Below are 20,387 nucleotides of genomic sequence, written 5' to 3'. Positions count from 1 at the left end.
GAAACATACATTAAGCTTTTTTTTAAGTATACAAATATATAAACTTATTTATATGAATTTATTTCAAATATAAAATTGATAAATTTTTTGAAATAATTCTTTTTAATTAATGTATCATTGTCACATCGGTGTCCTAGTTTTTTAAGAATGACATGTTACTGTTAGTAACAGAAAAAGAAAACGGTAAGATCATGAAGAATTGGGAGAAATCTCTCATCCAATCGAAGAATGACTAAATCAAATCTAATTCAAATAACTAGATCAAATCTAATCCAAATAACTCAATAAAATCTAATCCTAACAATCCCTCCCTTAAACTGAACAGGAATAGTAATCAGTTTATATCTACGATCTCATACCAAACTTCAACCAGGTAACTTCATCAATTCCCATGTGCCATTTCTGTTTATGGCTCTAGATCCCTTGTCTCCAGATCCCTGGCTTGCCTCCATTTCTCACTCTTCAATATTTCTCTAAAGTTTACAAAGTTTGCAGGTTCAGTAAGGGTAAACATGGCTGAGCTTCATCATCTTCTTTACAAAAAAAAAACTTCTCCTATTGCATAGTCTCTCATCCAGACTGGTGGTCTCTTATTCCTTGCCTTATTCGAGCTAGGAGAGCTTGCTTCAGCTAAAGAGCCAGATCAAATATTTTCCTCTGCAGTATTTTCATCTGCCGCGTCTATATCATTATTTTCATCTGCCGCTTCTATATCCTTATTTTCATCTGCCGCTTCTATATCCTTATTTTCATCTGCCGCTTCTATATCATAGAGTCTGTAAGTTTTTGACTCTTCACTAACTCCCAGCATAACATAACTCAAACTCTTATCATCTACCTTAGTTCTCTGAGCTGCCTCCTATTTTTGTCTCTGAATCAACTCGAGCTCACAATATTGTTCTTCTTCCTTCCGCTGCAGCTCCAGAACTAATCGTCTGTGCTTTTTCTACCCTTCTTCTATTCTCTTCCAGCATTTTATCTAGCTCTTCTCTCTCTTTTCGTGCTTGTTCTTCTTTTTGTCTTGTAGCAGTAAGAGCGGCGTCTTTCCCTTTCTCAAGTTGCACATCAACATCATCAAACAACTTCGTGCGACCTTTCTCTATTCGCCTCTGTATTTCTAACTTAGTCTCTTCAGAGTTTAGCCTTTCTTCAACATTCTTCTGAATTAGTTCTTCCATCCTCCTAGCTGCATCTTCTTCTAACTTCTTCAACTCTGTTTCACGCCTTTTTATCTCTTCTTCCTCTTTCTTAAGCTTCTCTATGGAATGATTTCGATCAGTGGATGCACGACTAGGACTGGAACTGGACGATTTGGGGAAAGGAGATAACGAGGAAGTCCTACTTCTGCGTTGGCGGCTGAGGGAACTTGAACGGCTGCTTCTCCTGGAATTGGTAGTGGAATGATAGGGGGAAGAACTTGGGTCCCTTCTGCTTCTCTGACTATGGCGATAGAAATTGGAGCGGTGAGTGTACGACAGAGACCTTGAACCACTTTTCCCCATAAGTTTCAATTGAGTTTCAACGGTTGCTACAGGCTGAGATATAGCATGCAATACGAACATTCGATTCAAAGACATCTTTGTCTCCATGATTAAGCCTCTCTCAAGATGAAACACCTTGCATGTTCCATTTTGAAACAAAAAGGTAACGCCTTTGCTTGCAATTTACCAATACTCAACAAATTGTTCCTCAGGTCTGGCACATAGAACACTCCTGTGATTATCATTATGATTCCATTCACTTCCAGCCGTACATTACCCTTTCCAGTTACAACCATGCTTGAGTTGTTGCCCAGCTTCACTTAATCTCTGAAACTTCCATCAAAATCTGAAAAATATTCCTTCTTCCCACACATATGATTGCTACATCCCGAGTCAAGGAACCACATATCTTCTCTATTGGCCTTATGCATATTCACGTAAGCCTCAGCGACATCTCTTCTTGACTCTCTGCATAGTTTGTCTCCTTCCCCTTGCTTTGACATTCCCATTAAAAATGTCCTAGCTTGTGACAGTTATAGCACTCCACTGTGGCCTTGTTGAAGGTTTGTTTGCCTCGTCTGGTATTGCTTTAACATTCCCATTGAAAATGTCCTAGCTTGTGACAGTTATAGCGCTCCACTATGGTCTTGTTGAAGGTTTGTCTGCCTCGTCCCCTTCCTCTGCCTCTAAAGCTTCCACGACCTTGACTCCTTCCTCCAGCAGACTACACAAGTGGACTCTCCATCGACATACTTTTATTATGACACACGTAGAAGACTGCTGCTTCTAGTTTTAACTAGTTTAGGGCATGACTCTAATACCAAAATGTTAGGAACAGAAAAAGAAAACTGGAAAGATCAGAAGAATCGGGAGAAATCTCTCATCCAATTGAAGAATGACTAAATCAAATCTAATTCAAATAACTAGATAAAATCTAATCCAAATAACTTAATCAAATCTAATCCTTACAGTTATCATATCTATTTGGTATCATATTTATGTCTCGTATCTGTATCTCATTTTTATTTTTGTGACTCTGAGATATTTTGCTTTTATAAATAGATATCTTCACGAAAATAAGTTTAATTTATGTTGAGATGGAAAATAAAAATTGACACTTAAGGACGTTGATACTTGGGACTTTGATTCCTCTTGGTGTGAAGCTTCCATCTTGCAATTACTTGGGTAGAGAATGTGTTTCACTTAAAATTCACTCAAGAGAAAATAATCAAATAACAAACCATATTTGAGAGATGAAAACTTTTTTTTTTTTTTAATCTTCGAGAAATAAGAAAGAATAAAAATTAAAACAGGAATGACATCTTCTTGAATGTTTGTTTTGTTATCCTAAATATATATATATAAAAAATAAAAATAAAAAATCTTATCTATTTTTTGATATAATTTAAGTACCTATTTAATAAAACTTCATCCAAACTTCTACTCATAAATTTAATTATTATTTGTTTATACTATTGGTAATACACTAGTCTCGGTTGTTTGACTAAAACAATGCAACCATTGTCCAAAGTAAAGAATTTGATTCGAGGCTATCTCCTAATAGAGTGAGGCTCAATTAGACTTTGTTGTAAGATTCGACCATATCAATTTGAATAGCGTTCTCCAACTATAAATATTGAACTCCAAAGTATTCACGAGCAAAGTAAGTTTGTTGAAACTATCTATAAAAGTGTTCCAAGGTGAGTCGTGGAGAAGATTTGCCTTAAAATATAGTTCCAATTAAGGATGTCAATGATGAAGAAGTTCAAGCTGTTGGAAGGTTTGGCGTGAAAAATTTCAGGGGTGGTAGATATAATTTAATTTACAAGCGTGTGGTGAATGGTCTTTTCAGTCCCATATAGGCCTTGACCCCAAATTTTATAGTATTGTGATAGAAGCTATAAATGACAATAATATAAATTGGTTAGATATTGCAATTGTGAAGAAGTTCTGTCATATGCATCGGACGCTACCGCCATCCTATAAGCTCTTATCTTTTGAGGAATTCATCAAATTCCCTCTTCACAAGTAGCAGTATAACTACTAGATTGCTTTCTTTACTTACAATAAGTTCTTTCTCTATATGTGCTTGTGGGACATTACTCTCTTTTATCTATAAAGATGGCATAGCCATAATGATATAATAATCCTTATATAAGTATCTTTTCTTTTTCTCTCGTACACACGGATACATAACATGTTAAATTAACTCAAAAAATAATTTTTCTCTTTTGGAGAAGCAGGGTATCGATCCCCGTACCTCTTGAATGCTAAGCGAGCGCTCTACCATCTGAGCTACATCCCCACAATTTTTACATCACAAAACCCTGAATTTCCCGTTATCAATAATAGTGAAAATGAAGAAATATTGCTACCCAACATGTCATGAATAAGGAAAAATTGAAAAGAAATAATATATTTAATAATAGATAGTCTTATTTTTCAAGGTGCGGGGTATCAATCCCCATACCTCTCACATGCAAAGCAAGCGCTCTACCATCTGAGCTACATCCCCATGTTTTTTACATCATAAACCCTAAATGTCCCATAATCAATAATAGTGAAAATAAAAAAAATATCAAAATATTAATAACAAATAGTTTGGTTTGGTGATGCGTGGCATCGATAATTGTGAAAATGAAAAAATATAATAACAAATTAAATACTTTCTTTTGGAGATGCGGGTTATCAATCCCCGTACAACTCGCATGCAAAGCGAGCGTTCTACCATCTAAGCTACATCTCCACAATTTTTACGTCAAAAAACCCTAAACGTCTCGTCATGAATAATAGTGAAAATGAAAAATATCGCTACTCATTATGTCATAAATAAGAAAATATTGAATAGAAATAAAATAGTAATAACGAATAGTTTCTTTTGGAGATGCGAGGTATCGATCCCCGTATCTCTCCCATGCTACAATCCCACGATTTTACATCAAAAAACTCTAAACTTCCGGTCATCAATGATATTGAAAATGAAAAACTATCCCCGCTCATTATGTCATTAATATGGAAAAATTTAAAAGAACTAATATATTTAGTAATCGTTTCCTTTGTTGATGCATGGTTTCGATCCCAGTAATTCTCACATGGGATGCAAACGCACTACCATCTAAGCTATATCCTCAAGATTCTTACGTCACAAAATCCTAAACATCTCATCATCAATAATAGTGAAAATAAAAAAATAACGCTATTCATTATGTCATAAATAAGGAAAAATTGAATAGAAATAAAATAGTAATAACGAATAGTTTCTTTTGGAGATATGGGGTATCGATCCGATCCCCGTACCTCTTGCATGCTAAGCAAGCAATCTACCATCTAAGCTACATTCCCACAATACTTATATAAAAAAACCCTAAATGTCCCGTCATCAATTCTAGTGAAAATGAAAAAATATCTCCGCTAATTATGTCATAAATAAGGAAAGGTTGAATAGAAGTAAAATATTAATAACAAATAGTTTCTTTTGGAGATGGGAGATATCCCCTTACCTCTAACATGCTAAATGAGCTCTACCATCTAACCTACGTCCCCACAATTCATGCATCATAAAACCCTAAATTTCCCATCATAAGCTACATCCCACGATTCCTCATCAATAATAGTGAAAATGAAGAAAATCTAGAGATGCACGGTATTGATCCCCATAACCTCTCGCATGCAAAGCAAGTGCTCTACCATTTAAGCTATATCCCCACAATTCTGATGTCCCAAAGTCCAAAACATCTCGTCATCAGTAATAGTGAAAATGAAAAACTATCCCGGCTCATTATGTCCTAAATAAGAAAAAATTGAAAATAAATAATATATTTAGTGATCGATTCATTTGGAGATGCAAGGTATCGATCTCCGTACTTTCCACATCAGAAGCGAGCGCTCTACCATCTGAGCTACATCCCCACGATTCTTATTAAAAAATCGTAACCCTCCCGTCATCGGTAATTGTGAAAATGAAAAATATCTCCACTCATTATTTCATAAATAAAAAAAGATGTAATAGAAATAAAAATTAGTGATTATTTATGTTTAAAATATAATGAATTAGTGGAAATACCTTTACTTATGAATTTTCAATTTTAATATTAGCCTGGATAGCTCAGGGAGAGCGTCATATTGAAGATTTAAAGGTAACGCTTGATCCACGTTCACTGCATTAGCGATTATTTCTTTTTGAATTTTTAATTTTAATATTAGCGTGGATAGCTCAAGGAGAGCGTCATATTGAAGATTTAAAGGTAACGTTTGATCCACGTTCACTGCATTAGCGATTATTTCTTTTTAAAATCTCAATCTCAATGAATTAGTAGAAGGAAGATTTAAAGGTAACGTTTGATCCACGTTCACTACATTAGCGATTATTTCTTTTTAAAATCTCAATCTCAATGAATTTGCAGAAGATCGATTATTTCTTTTTAAAATCTCAATGAATTAGCAGAAGATCTGTCACGTTTTTTATCCAACTGGCATAAGTTGACTAAGTTGCATAACTTTACTATGCAATCTAAAACATGTGATTATTTATTTTTTATGTTATCTAGGATGGCTTAGTTGGGAGAGCATTAGATTGAGTATTGGAAGGTCTTGTGTTCAATCTGCATTCATTGCACCTTATAGTTTTATGAATTTTTATTTTTAATGTTAGCGGGGATAGATCAGTTGGGAGAGTGTCAAACTAAAACCGCACCTGTTTCCATTTGCATAAGCTGACTATTCAATAAATAATAAACTAGTTATTATTTATTTTTAACATTTCAATGAATAATGAATTAGCGGAAATACCTTTACACATGAATTTTGATTTTTAATATTACCGGGGATAGCTTAGTTCGGACTGAATATCTGAAGGTTACATGTTTAATCCACGTTCACCGCACTTGGTTTACGTTGCATAAAAAATAAACTAGTTATTATTTATTTTTAAAATTTCAACGAATAATGAATTAGCAGAAATACCTTTACACATGAATTTTGATTTTTAGTGTTAGCGGGGATAGCTTAGTTCGGACTGAATATCTGAAGGTTACATGTTTAATCCATGTTCACCGCACTTGGTTTACGTTGCATAAGTTCATTAAGTTGCATAACTTTATTCAATCTAAAATTAGTGATTATTTCTTTTTAAAATATAATGAATTAGCGGAAATACCTTTACTTATGATTTCTTTTTCAAATATTAGCGAAGATAACTTAGTTTTGAGAGCGTCAGACTGAAAATGTGAAGGTCACGTGTTCGATCCACGTTCACCGCACCTGATTCAAGTCACATAACTTCACTCGTGACTATTCAATTTAAAATTAGTGATTATTTCCTTTTAAAATATCAATGAATTAGCTAAATACTTTACTAATGAGTTTTCATTTTTAATGTTAGCCAGGATAGCTTCGTTGGGAGAGCGTCACTAAAGATCTCAAGGTCACGTGTTTGATCCACGTTCACTGCACCTTATTCAAGTTGACTAAGTTGCATAACCTCGCTATTCAATCTAAAATTAGTGATTATTTCTTTTTAAAATCTCAATGAAGTAGTGAAAATATCTTATTAACGGATGAATTTTTATTTTTAATGTTAGTGGGAATAACTCAGTTTGGAGAGCGTTCAAGTTGACTAAGTTGCATAACCTTGCTATTCAATCTAAAATTAGTGATTATTTCTTTTTAAAATCTCAATGAAGTAGTGAAAATATCTTAACCGATGAATTTTTATTTTTAATGTTAGCGGGGATAGCTCAGTTTGGAGAGCGTCACTGAAGATCTGAAAGTCACGTCTGAAGATCTGAAAGTCACATGTTTGATCCACTCTCACGGCACCTAATTCAAGTTGACTAACTTGCATAACCTAAATATTCAATCTAAAATTAGTGATTATTTCTTTTTAAAATTACTTGACTATTTAATCTAAATTTAGTGATTATTTCTTTTTAAAATTTCAGAATTTTCATTTTCAATGTTACAAGGGATAACTTAGTTGGGAGAGCTTAATATTGAAGATTTGAAGGTCAGGTGTTGTTCGACCTTCACCACACCTGATTCAAGTAATATAACTTACTATCTTATCTAAATTTAGAGATGATTTCTTTTTAAAATTTCAATGAGTTAGTGTAAATAATTTTACTGATGAATTTTCATTTTAATGTTAGCGTGGATAGCTCAATTGGGAGTGCGTTTGTAGATAGCGTGGATTCCTAATTCTTTATTTGACTATAAATGTTCTATAAGATATTTAGTAAAATGACTCATTTTATTGCATGGAACAATAAAATTGATTTCCCTTAGAATTGTCAATACATTCTACTTTCAATGTTGCTAAGTTGAGTCCTTCTGATGTAGGTGATGATTTTTCTTATTCGAGGACGAATCCTAAAGAGGGGGATGATGATAAGAATCACAGTGTACATTCTACTTTCAATGTTGCTGAGTTTAGTCCTTTTGATGTAGGTGATGATTTTTCTGATTCGAGGACGAATCCTTTTGAAGAGGGGGATGATGATAAGAATCACGGTGTTCCAACTGGACCTATTACACAACCCAAGGCCAAGAAGATTCAACAAGCATTCATACTTCATCTACAAAATTGGATAGGCTAGGTTCAACCATCATTTCATGTGTGACAAGTTGAGTCGTTTGAGTCAAGACCATTTGGAGATTCAAAAGTAAATATTTGCATGGTTGAAGTAGCGGATGAAGTTGCAAGCATCATTTCATGAGTGGTTAGAAAACTTTATTTCTTATTTTAATTTCATAAAGTTTGTAATGCTCAAATTGAGTTCGTGTCTTCTGTGGAGATCTAAAGGGATCGAGATTAAATCACTCCCACTAACTTCTTTTGTGGGGAGACTATAAATACCCACACATTATTATGTAAAAGCATATTTGTGATCAATGAAATTGATCTCTCAAGTTGAGATGATCCCTCGTATAGAAATTCGAGATTATCTTTGTCATTTCTAAGTTTTATGCAATTCTTGTGGTAGATTGCATCTGAGTCATTCAATCAAGCCTTGATCAAGTTCGATTGTGGAGTGACTCGATTTAGAAAAAGGTTCCATAATCTAATTCTAGCTTTATCTCTTCGTTGATCCAAATTTTGTATAAGAAGAAGCATCAATTGCATCGATTCCATCAACAGTCTTCCCATGAGTTTATGGTGCATGACCAATTTTTTAAACCATTCACCTTCTAGCGCCACCACAGTTTTGCATCGTCCATGAGATGCATTGCGACCAACGTAACTCTTAGGTCCTATGAGCAAGTTCAAGTAACCTTCAAGTATTGTTCTACGTCCAACATAAAGCTTTTTAATTCCTTAGCATCCTGGTTTTCATTTAAGGGGTTGTGTTCTTGGATTTTAAGTTTGTTAAGCCCACATGAACTTGGCTTGAGGTGTGGTTCTCTACAGCCCAACTTGTCAAACTCACTCGGGTGCTCATCAACCATGATTTCGTTCAACAAGAGAGACCTCGAAAACGACTGGATTATCGCATTAACTATTTGAATCACCTGCTCATCTCAACTATGACGTCGTTCAACAAGAGAGACCTTGAAAATGAGTGGATTATCGCATTAACCATTTGAATTACCTACTCATCTCAACCATGATGTCGTTCAACAAGAGAGACCTCGAAAACGACTGGATTATCGCATTAACCATTTGAAATTGAACAACATATCTATAACATAACTCTAACAAAGGTACGAAGTTCATAAAAGTCTTTTTAGTCTAAGATAGAAACTGTAAAATAAAATGAAATAAGAAAATAATAATATTCCATTGTCGGGAATCGAACCCGAGTCTCCTGGGTGAAAGCCAGATATCCTTAACGCTGGACGACAATGGATTTTTGGTCTAGATATCCTGAAGTCTTTTGTTGGATCGCTGAAGAGTTTTAGCATGATCTTTTGCTTAATGTCTAACTCTTCGACACGTCCTTCCTTGTGTGTGTTAGAGTTCTCATAGCTACCGCGACGTTTCAAGCTGTTCGATTGTGTGGCTCTTTCTTCAAAAGAGTCAATATAAAATGTTAGGTCTTTGATTGGCAACCCATCCAGGGGAGTGTCGATTGCATCGATTCCATCAACGATCATCCCATGAGTTTATGGTTCATGACCCATTTTTTATACCATTCACCTTCGAGAACTACCATAGTTTTGCATCGTCCATGAGATGCATTGCGGCTAACGTAACTCTCAGGTCGTATGAGAAAGTTCCTGTAGCCCTCAACTCTCAGGTTGTATGATAGAGTTCTTAGAGCTACTGCGACATTTCGAGGTGTTCGATCGTGTGGCTTTTTCTTCAAAAGAGTCAACATCAAACGTCAGGTCTTTAATTGGCAACCCATCAAGGGGAGCGTCGATTGCATCGATTCCATCAACGGTCTTCCCATGAGTTTATGGTGCATGACCCATTTTTTATATCATCCACCTTCGAGCGCCACCGTCCATGAGATGCATTGTGGCCAACGTAACTCTTAGGTTCTATGAGCAAGTTCCTGTAACCTTCAAGTATTGTTCTACGTCAAAAATAAAGATTTTTAATTCCTTAGCATCCTGGTTCCCATTTAAGCGTTTGTGTTTTTGGATTTTCAGTTTGTTAAGCCCAATATGAGCTTGGCTTGGGGTGTGGTTCTCTACGACCCTCCTTGTCAAACTCACTCTGGTGCTCATCTCAGTCATCTCAGCCATGATGGCGTTCAAATAAAGAGACCTTGAAAATGACCGGATTATCACATTAACCATTTGAATGACCTCAACCTCACTTGTTTAAATTGAACAAAATATCTATGACATAACACTATTAAAGGTTCAAAGTTCATAAAAGTCTTTTTAATCTAAGATACTATTGAACTTGACCATTATAGTGCCTCTCAAACCAAGTTCATAAATTTTTTTTGAATTTAAGATACTATTGAACTCATCCATTATAGTGCTTCTCAAACCTAGGTAAAGTTTAAATATAATTGGTGACAAAAGATGAAACTATAAAATAAACGAAATAAGAACATAAAATTTCATTTTCGAGAATCAAACTCGGATCTCCTCGATGAAAGCCAGATCTTCTGTGTAAATAGAACCCTAGGGTTAAGTCAAAAAGCATCGAACACTAAATACTGTGACATTTTAGGTGATATTTTGTAGAGGAAGCTGATAAGGTCTTCAAAGAGCATGTGGTCATGTCTCGCATTTTAGGTTAAGAACATGGTGAAAAGAAACCAGAAATTCTGATACTGGTAATTAACTACAAACCTCTGAATAAGGTTTTAGAATAAATAAGATATCCAATCCAAAAAAAAAATGATTTGATAAAAAGAATTTAGAGTCAAATGTTTTTATAAAATTCGACATGAAATTGTGATTTCGAAAAATTCTAGTTTCCTAAAAGGACAAATATAAAATAGCATTTAATGTCCAATTTAGAAAATATGAGAGGAACGTCATGCCATTTAGGCTAAATAACGCTCCATCCGAATTTCAGAAGATTATGAATGATATTTTCAATCCTTTAAAAAAAAATCGATAGTTTATATCGATGATGTGTTGATATTTTCTAAAACCATTAAGATCAACACTTTAAACATCTACATACATTCATTAATGTAATCAAAAGAAATCAGCTAGTTGTGTCCATACCCAAAATCAAATAATATCAAACTCAGATACGTTTTCTTGGATTTTAAATTTATTTGAGCCTTATTAAAACCCATCCAATGGTCTTTGTCTCAAACTTTGGTGATGACGTATCCTAGAAAAGCAAACTTCAAAAAAAATTTAGGTTCTCTCGATTACGTGTCTTATATCCTTCAAGATATCAGGCACATTTACAAATGTCTTGATGAGTGTCTTCAAAATAATACAAAGTCTTGATTTGTAAGGGATATCTCTACAACAAAAAAAAATCAATTCATTAGTCAAATAAACTCTATGCTTACGTCTTATTGACCCAAGGGCAGATCTCATAATGAAACGTGACGCATCAAATATCGGATATGGAGGTAACTAAAATTGTCAAAGAGGACAGAGAATCAATTATCATATTTCATTCAAAAGCCTCCAATAATACCATAGGAATTAAAAAATAGTAAAATATATATATATATATATATATATATATATATATATATATATATATATATATTATTTCCATTGTACTATGTGTACAAAAAATTTAAAGAAAATTTAATTAACAAAACTATTAAAATCTATTCGAGAGTAAAATTTAGTTTTAGAAAAAGAAGGGAATAATCTTGTTTCTAACAAAAAAATAATTTTTCTAGATCGAAGTAAATTTTGTTGTGGTTTGATTTTAAAATTCGACCTATAAAAGAAGTTGAAAACACTTTGGGGGATTACCTATGGGAGAATTTCTAACAAAGTCTCTCTTCTCTCCTCTGTCTTCTTAAACTGATACTAATCCAACCAATCATTTACATGGACTCAAAAGTTCAATTACTTATAAAAGAAGTTGAAAACACCTTGTGAAAGTATCTAAGGATACTACGACCTCTAGCTTTGCAAAATCCAGCGTTGTTGGCGCTTATCAAAATCGCTGCCAAAATAAAGTTTAACAAGTGGTTCTATGGTGTAGTGGTTAACACTTTCGACTTTGAATCTAATGACCTGTGTTTAATTCCCGATAGGTAATCCACCAATTTATACAAAATTGGTCCATAGCTGATTCGGTAGGGTCACTTTTGGACCGATAATCTGTAGAAGGGGTCAATAAGGTTGAGATCATACAAAATGGGACCATAGCTCAATGTTAGAGCATTTGATTGCAGATCAAGAGGTCACCAATTCAAACCTAGTTGGGCCCTGTTAGGTTATGGAGCCTGCTGCTTATTTATAGCTTGGTCAACGGTTATATTCGATAAAGCTATATTTGGTAAAGTTATATCCGGTAAAACTATATTTTGTAAAGATATATGTTATATATTAAATAGCTATATATAGTAGATGGTTAAATCGGGTAAAGCTATATATAGTAAATGGCTATATATAGTAGATGGTTAAATCTGGTAAACCTATATATAGTAAACTGAACTATATATATATACCCTCCACTAAAGCTTTGAAAAATACTTCTATTCTCTTCAATTCTCTCTTACTCGTGAAGTCATCAATAGAAAAATCCTTTTAGCCAGAGTTCTCCTTGCACTTTTCTCTATCCTGTTCTTTGTGTTCATCTAGATCGAGCGTGTGCGTTGTTGTGCGGTCCCAACAACTGGTATTAGAGCTAGGCGTAATTCACCACGATCTGTGAAGATGGAAAGTTCAAAGATTGGAATTGAGAAGTTCGATGGATTCGATTTCGGTTTCTTGATGATGCAGATTGAAGATGATCTGTACCAGAAAGATCTTCACGAACCTCTGTTGGGAGTGAAGTCGGAATCCATGACCATGGAACAGTTGAAGCTCAAGGATCGACAAGCCTTGAGGCTGATTCGGTTGACGCTATCCAGAAACGTGGCGTTCAACATTATCAAGTAGAAGACAACGTCAGATCTATTGAAGGCGCTGTCAAATATGTATGAAAAACCATCGGCTATGAACAAGGTGTATTTGATGTGGAGATTGTTCAATCTACAGATGTCTGAAGGTGGACCTGTTGCTAATCATATAAATGAATTCAATATGATCATAAGTCAACTGAGTTCGGTGGAAATTAATTTCGAAGATGAAATGAAAGCGTTGATTTTGATGTCATCCTTACCCGAGTCATGGGATACTGTTGTTGCCGCAATCAGCAGTTCCCGAGGATCTGATAAACTGAAGTTTTGTGAAATTCAAGATGTAGTTCTCAGCGAAAGTATTCGCAAACGGGAAACTGGAGATTCACCAGGCAATGCTCTCAGTGTTGATCGAAGGGGAAGGAGTAAACCGAAGGGCCCAAACAAAGGGCGTTCAAAATTAAAGAACCGAGAAAAATCTCCAAATAGACCAAACGTAACGTGTTGGAATTGTGGGAAAAAATGTCACTTTCGGACAGGTTGTACAAGACAAAAGAGAAAGCAGAATCACAAATCTGGAGACTTGATGATTCTATAAATTCAGCAGAAGACATTGGGGATGCTCTAATCTTCAGCGTGGACAGTTCGATTGAATCCTGGATTTTGGATTCAGGTGCATCTTTTCATTCGTCTCCAAATAAAGAGTTGTTCTGGAATTTCAAGTCTGAAAATTTCGAGAAGGTGTATCTTGCCGACAAAAAAGATTTGGAGATTAAAGGAAAAGGAGATGTCCGCATAAAAACTCCAGCAGAAAATCAGTGGACATTAAAGGATGTCAGATATATTTCTGGTCTTTGAAGGAACCTGATCTCTATTGGTCAGTTGAACAGCACAGGTTATGCAACAAAGTTAGGGAAGAGTTCGTGGAAAATTATGAAGGGTGTTACGGTGGTAGCACGTGGCTCAAAATCTGGAACCTTATACACCACTGCAGGGTGTATGAACATAGCTGCTGCTGCTGAGAGTGCTTCAAATTCAAGTCTACAGCACAATAGACTTGAACCTATGAGCGTGAAAGGAATGAAGAGGCTGGCTGCGAAAGGAGTTTTAGAAGATCTGAAATCTGTTGATGTGGGTCGTTGTGAGAACTACGTTCTGAGCAAGCAGAAACGAGTTAGCTTCACAAGAACCGCCAGAGAATTGAAGAAAGTGCGATTGGAAATGGAACCAGTGGGAGTTGAGCTTGAGTTACAGGGAAACTCACCTAGTGATGTTGTAGCAGATACTCAAGAAACTCCCGAGACTACTGCTGAGGAACCAGATGTGGAGCAAGGTTCCAAGACAACAAAGCAAGTGGGAGTTGAGGTTGAGTTGCGGAGAAAATCACCAAGTGATCTTGTAGAAGATACTCAACAAACTCCTGAGGTTGTTGCGGAGGAATCAGCAGTGGAGCAACTGACACTTGAACTGGTGTTGAGAAGATCATCCTGTACTATCAGAGTACCAGATATGTATGTACCTTCATTACACTATCTATTGCTGATGAAAGGGAACCACAACCCTTTGATGAGACCCTACAGTTGGAGGATACAACCAAGTAGGAACAAGCCATGGATGATGGGACGTCTAGGCTTCAAAAATGTGTTGTACTGACATTGAGTACGTGGCAATAGTTGAACCTGGAAAGAAGACGATATGGATGATTGACTATCTGGAAGAATGGGCAAGAAGCAGCATGAAGATTCTTAACAGAAATAGTCATAGTGTCATACAGTTGGCGAAGGAACCCGGTCTATCATTTAAAGAGAAAACACATAAGACGATACCATTTCACTTGCAGGTTAGTGAAAGATGGTGATGTGTTTGGAGAAGATAGAGGGTGCAAAGAATCCAGCAAACATGTTGACAAAATGTGTTGATGTTGGAATATTGAGGTTGTGCAAAGCCTCAATTGATATGGTGTCATGAAGACCATGAAGATGCTCATGGTCGTTTGAGAATGAAATTCTTGGTTGACTAGATCAGTCTCCAAGTGGGAGAATTGTTAGGTTATGGAGCCTGCGGCTTATTTATAGCTTGGTCAACGGTTATATCCGGTAAAGCTATATTTGGTAAAGCTATATTTGGTAAAGCTATATTTGGTAAAGCTATATCCGGTACAGCTATATTTGGTAAAACTATATCCGGTAAACCTATATATGGTAAATAGATATATATAGTAGATGGTTAAATCGGGTAAAGTTATATATAGTAAATGGCTATATATAGTAGATGATTAAATCTGATAAACCTATATATAGTAAACTGAACCATATATATATCCCGTCCGCTAGAGCTTTGAAAAGTACTTTCTATTTTCTGTAATTTTCTCTTACTGTACATACGTGAAGTCATCAGTAGAAAAATCCTTTTAGCCAGAGTTCTCCTTGCACTTTTCTCTATCCTGTTCTTTGTGTTTATCTAGATCGAGCGTGTGCGTTGTTGTGCGATCCTAACAGGCCCTTCTATCTTGGATAGAAATTTGTTACACTTTTTGGACCGACACTATGTCTAAGGGGTCACTAAGGTTAAAATCCTACAAAATGGATCTATGGCTCAGTGGTAGAGAATTTGACCGGTCACCCGTTTGAACTTGGTTGGGCCCTTTTATTTTGGAGAGACACTTTTTACACTTTTAGACTGACACTCTGTAGAAGGGGTCATTAAGGTTGAAATCATGCAAAATGGGTCCATAGCTCAGTGGTAAAGCATTTGACGGCAGATCAAGAGGTCACCCATTCGAATTTGGTTGGTTCCTTTTATCATTTTACTTTGTTTTCAACCTCTTTTAACTTGCAATCCGTGCTTGGAGAACCCACCGAAATGTGAGTTTGTAACCCATCCGTTAGGGTTCTTGGAATGATTCTCTAGATTATCCCTTCCATGTTGGGAGTCGGGCCATGGGTCTTGGGTGAAGGAACCGTTGGTTTACCGCCCCTAAGAGTTAAGGAAGCATCTTGAGGCTAGTTTCACATAGTATCATTGTCTTTGAGATAACAATTCTTTTCTATTTTATATAAATTTTTTAAATATGGGTTCATTTCCAAATGCATGCTAACACCCTTATTGTTGAATAAATGACATGAAACTAGTTTCACATAGTAACGTTGCCTTTTTCTCCTATTGGTGGAAGGATAATAGGTCGATTATACCTATAGGGTAGTTTCAAGCGTGACAACGAGACTAATTTTTTTTTTTTAGTTAAAAATTAGAATTATAATAATCTGCCTAAAACCCTCAGACTAATTTTGCTTCATTTCTAAATGCAAGCAGACAAAGTAGAAAAATGAAAACATGTAAATTGTAAACTCAAACATTTCAAAGAAATAAACAAGTTTTGATGGTACCAATGCTAACCAGAAAACAATCAACCAAATTGATTTCGAACATAGAAAACTGCATGTCTCCATCTTGTAAAGCCAATAAACCAAAGGGCCTAATATAGTAGAGAAATGAAAAAATGTTACCCTCATATGTGTTGTGTTGTAACATATGTGATCAATGGATGTTGACTTTGACCAATTCCTACTATTTTTTTTCTATATTTTGAAACTATTTTAAACACTTTTTTCTTGTACTCCTTATAATTTTACCTTTTAAGGTTGTAAATATTTGTGCACGGGTGACTATTATGATTATTAGTCAACTGAGTTAAGTGGAAATAAATTTTGAAGATGAAATTAAAGTATTAATTTTGATGTAATCTTTACCTGAGTTTTGGGATATTGTTATTAATGAGATTCAATTTAATGCCATTAGTAATTCACAATGATAATATTCAAAATACTTGACAAAAAAGAATGGTCAACGTAAGATATTTGAAACAAATAAATATTTTGTCCTCTATGATATATCAAATAACTCATTTGAAATTCCTTAATAATAAACCTCAAGTCTTACATCTTTTATAGTGAAAAGTTCCTTAAATAGAAGTCTTATTAGATACTTCTAAGCATTTAGTGATCAACTAGACACAAAGTTAAACATAAGATAAGATCTACTAAGAAAACCTGAGAAAAGGTCAAATTTTGAGTTGACTTGGACAGTTCAGTTGAACTGGTCGTATCATCGTTTTCTTCCTCTCAAAAGAAATAAGATGCACATTTTTTGCATCACCGCCATCTGAAACTCGGCCTGTACAGCCACATTGACAGTGTTTCTCTCCTTGATTTCTTCGTGAAACTTAAAGATGGATGTTACAAGAAAGGGCTTGGGATTTATTTGATAACTTCTCGTGGGTCGTAGCCTAAGATATTCGCTACCAAAGTTCTGATGGTGTTAATATAACACATGCGGAAGCAATTTGGATCTTAGGCACTTTTAGAACATCAATTATTGTAAATGACTAGCATGTTCATAAGTATTAAAACTTAATGAGTTTAAATACTTACCTTTTGTAGTTCAAACTCCTTTTGCCTCACGAACCGATTTCGAACCACCACTAGTGTCTTCTCCACTATTCTCCGGCCTTAGAACGGGATTGTGGAATCCGGTGAGTGACTAAACTTGGGAGGGATTTTGTATACGTGAAAGAGAGTGCTTGTGAGAGGTTTTTCATCAAGATGAAGAATTCCTTCCAAGTATCATGATCACTCTATTTAAAGAGTCAAGTTTGCATGTTCATGCAAACTTGAGATCACCAAATCTTGACACTTAAAATTCCACTCAAATGTTTGAGATTATGTGGCAAGCATGCATGTTTGAGTTAACCAAATTTTGACACTCAAAATTCCACTCAAACTTGTGTGGTTTATTTGGCAAACATGCAAGTTTGGTTAAACCAAATTTTGACACCTCAAAATTCCACTAACATGATTTTTCCATTAGATGAAAGTCAACATTTTGACTTTCTTCATTTTAATTAGATGAAAGTCAACATTTTGACTTTCTTCATTTTAATTCAACAATTAATTTGAATAATGAATTTCAAATTAAAGTAACATTAAATAATTAATTAAACTATTTAATTAATATTTAATATTAATTCAAATGCCAATCCCAGTCAATTCCGACACATAATTGATTAAGATATTTAAATCTTATTTAAATATCTCAGATTCTCTCTTTTCGCTTATTTCGTAAATAAAATAAAATTGCGGTTAAATATATCGTATATATGTAACGCATATTCCCTAATTTGAATTCGAACACTTCGAACTCACTCGTCACACTGTTCTATGGTTTAGTCCGATATGAGCTAGCAGAGGGACCTAATGGACCTATAGATCATGGGCTCCAACGATTCAAGATTAACCGATTAAACTCATTAACCTGGTTAACCAACATTCGTTAACTACTAGGACACTCCACTATAGCCTAGTAGTTGCACTCCCCTCACTATAGATATATTTCTGTCCATCTGATATAACCATGATTAGTAAGTCGATCCTTCACAGGTTGTTCGTAACTAGAGCTGGGTCAATTTACCGTTTTACCCCTGAAGTTACTTCTTGTTCCTTATGTCTCACTGATCCTCTAATAAACAATTGGTTTGTGGTCCAACCAGTAAACCGAATCCCTCTCAGGCCAATGAGAGGGTGGGGCCCCTTGTTCAAGACCTGGAGTCAGTGCTTAAGGGAACTACCTTTCTTCTATCCCTAAAAGTGGGTAGGAGTGAATTCCGTCTTGCACCCCACGTCCCCAGCCATTCACCCAGTCTTACCCCTGAAATGGGAGGCCTGTTGAGTCGGCGAACTAGAGCCACTCTCACCCATGCAAATCTAAGGATAATTCCGAATAAACAGGAGTTCATGGTTAGCTCAGGATTAAAACCGAGTTACCTAGGTTATCGAATGAAAAGAAAATCAGTCTCAACAGTAAACGACTTTATAAAGTGAGAGTGGTTTTCTTCATGGTCCGATCTTATGCAATACTCATTGCATAGGACGCCCCCACTCACATGTCTCCACATGCACAATTTAGTGATCGCATTGTTTATATCATATACAAAAGTGGGCCGCATCCATAGTGTCCCCAGAATAAGGTACTCAGCCTTATCCTTATACTATAGATCATTTTGACTATATACTTGAACTTGATCCACTCTTATGTCTCTACATATAGTTCAAGTAGTCATACTATAGCCAGAGTTCTTAGTTTATTGGATTTAGATTAATGATCGTAAAGTTCACTTTATTCAATAACAATTTTTTCTGAATAAACAACAATAATAACTTTATTGAAAATAGAATATATCTTTGTTTACAAACTATGAGTTTTAGGACATAAAACCCAACAAACTCCCACTTGGACTAAAACTCTAGTGGGGTTTTATAACGTTGAGTAGAGAGAAATACAATAAACTAGGGCATCACATACTCATGCCTTTTCTCCCACTTGCCCTAGATTACATAACTCGTAGTCCTAGACTCACTAGGTGCCCTTCAAACACTTTAGCCGTGAGGGGCTTTGTAAATGGATCAGCAATGTTGTGTTCTGAAGCTATCTGTGTGACGATCACATCTCCTCGTTGCACAATCTCCCTTATGAGATGATATTTGCGCTCAATATGTTTTCCTCGCTTATGGCTTCTTGGTTCTTTTGAATTTGCAACTGCTCCACTGTTATCACAATAAAGAGTGACGGGAAGATGCATATTTGGAACGACTTCCAAATCAGTTAAGAACTTCCTAAGCCATACAGCTTCTTTCGCTGCTTCACAAGCAGCAACATACTCAGCCTCCATGGTGGAATCAGCAATGCAACCTTGCTTTATGCTTCTCCATATTACTGCTCCTCCGTTCAGAGTGAAGACAGATCCTGATGTCGATTTCCTTGTATCTACATCGGTCTGAAAATCTGAGTCAGTGTACCCTGTAAGGATCAGATCCTTAGCACCGTACATTAGCATATAGTCCCTCGTTCTCCTAAGATACTTGAGGATATTCTTAACGGCAGTCCAATGAGTACGTCCCGGATTGGACTGATATCTGCTGACAATTCCCACAGCATAGCATATGTCGGGTCGGGTACATAGCATAGCATACATCAGACTACCGACCGCTGATGCATAGGGAATGTGTTTCATATCCTCAACTTCTTGAGGTGTCTTAGGACTTTGTTCCTTCGACAAATGAACTCCATGCCTGAAAGGTAATAATCCTTTCTTGGAGTCCTGCATCTTATATCGAATCAACATTTTGTCGATGTACGATGCTTGAGACAAAGCTAGTGTTTTGTTCTTGCGATTTCGAACAATTTGGATTCCAAGAACAAACTGAGCCTCACCCAAATCTTTCATTTGGAATTGTGTCGCCAGCCAATGCTTAATGTCAGTCAGAATTCCCACATCATTTCCAATTAGTAGGATATCGTCAACGTACAACACCAGGAAAGCTACTGTAGAGTTGACTATCCTTTTATAAACACAAGGTTCGTCAACATTCTGTTTAAAGCCATAAGATTTGATCGCAGTATC

The 20,387-nt window shown here is 35.6% G+C and overlaps 1 pseudogene; it reads right to left on the bottom strand.

Moving 5' to 3' along the window:
- Positions 1–455: 455 nt before the first annotated feature.
- On the bottom strand, positions 456–1,502 carry LOC147790677 (uncharacterized; annotated as a pseudogene).
- Positions 1,503–20,387: the final 18,885 nt, after the last annotated feature.

The sequence above is a fragment of the Cucurbita pepo genome, chromosome 10, assembly GCF_057944985.1.
Source record: "Cucurbita pepo subsp. pepo isolate OVF chromosome 10, ASM5794498v1, whole genome shotgun sequence".
Lineage (NCBI taxonomy): Eukaryota > Viridiplantae > Streptophyta > Magnoliopsida > Cucurbitales > Cucurbitaceae > Cucurbita > Cucurbita pepo.
This window is presented reverse-complemented; position numbering and strand designations above follow the sequence as displayed.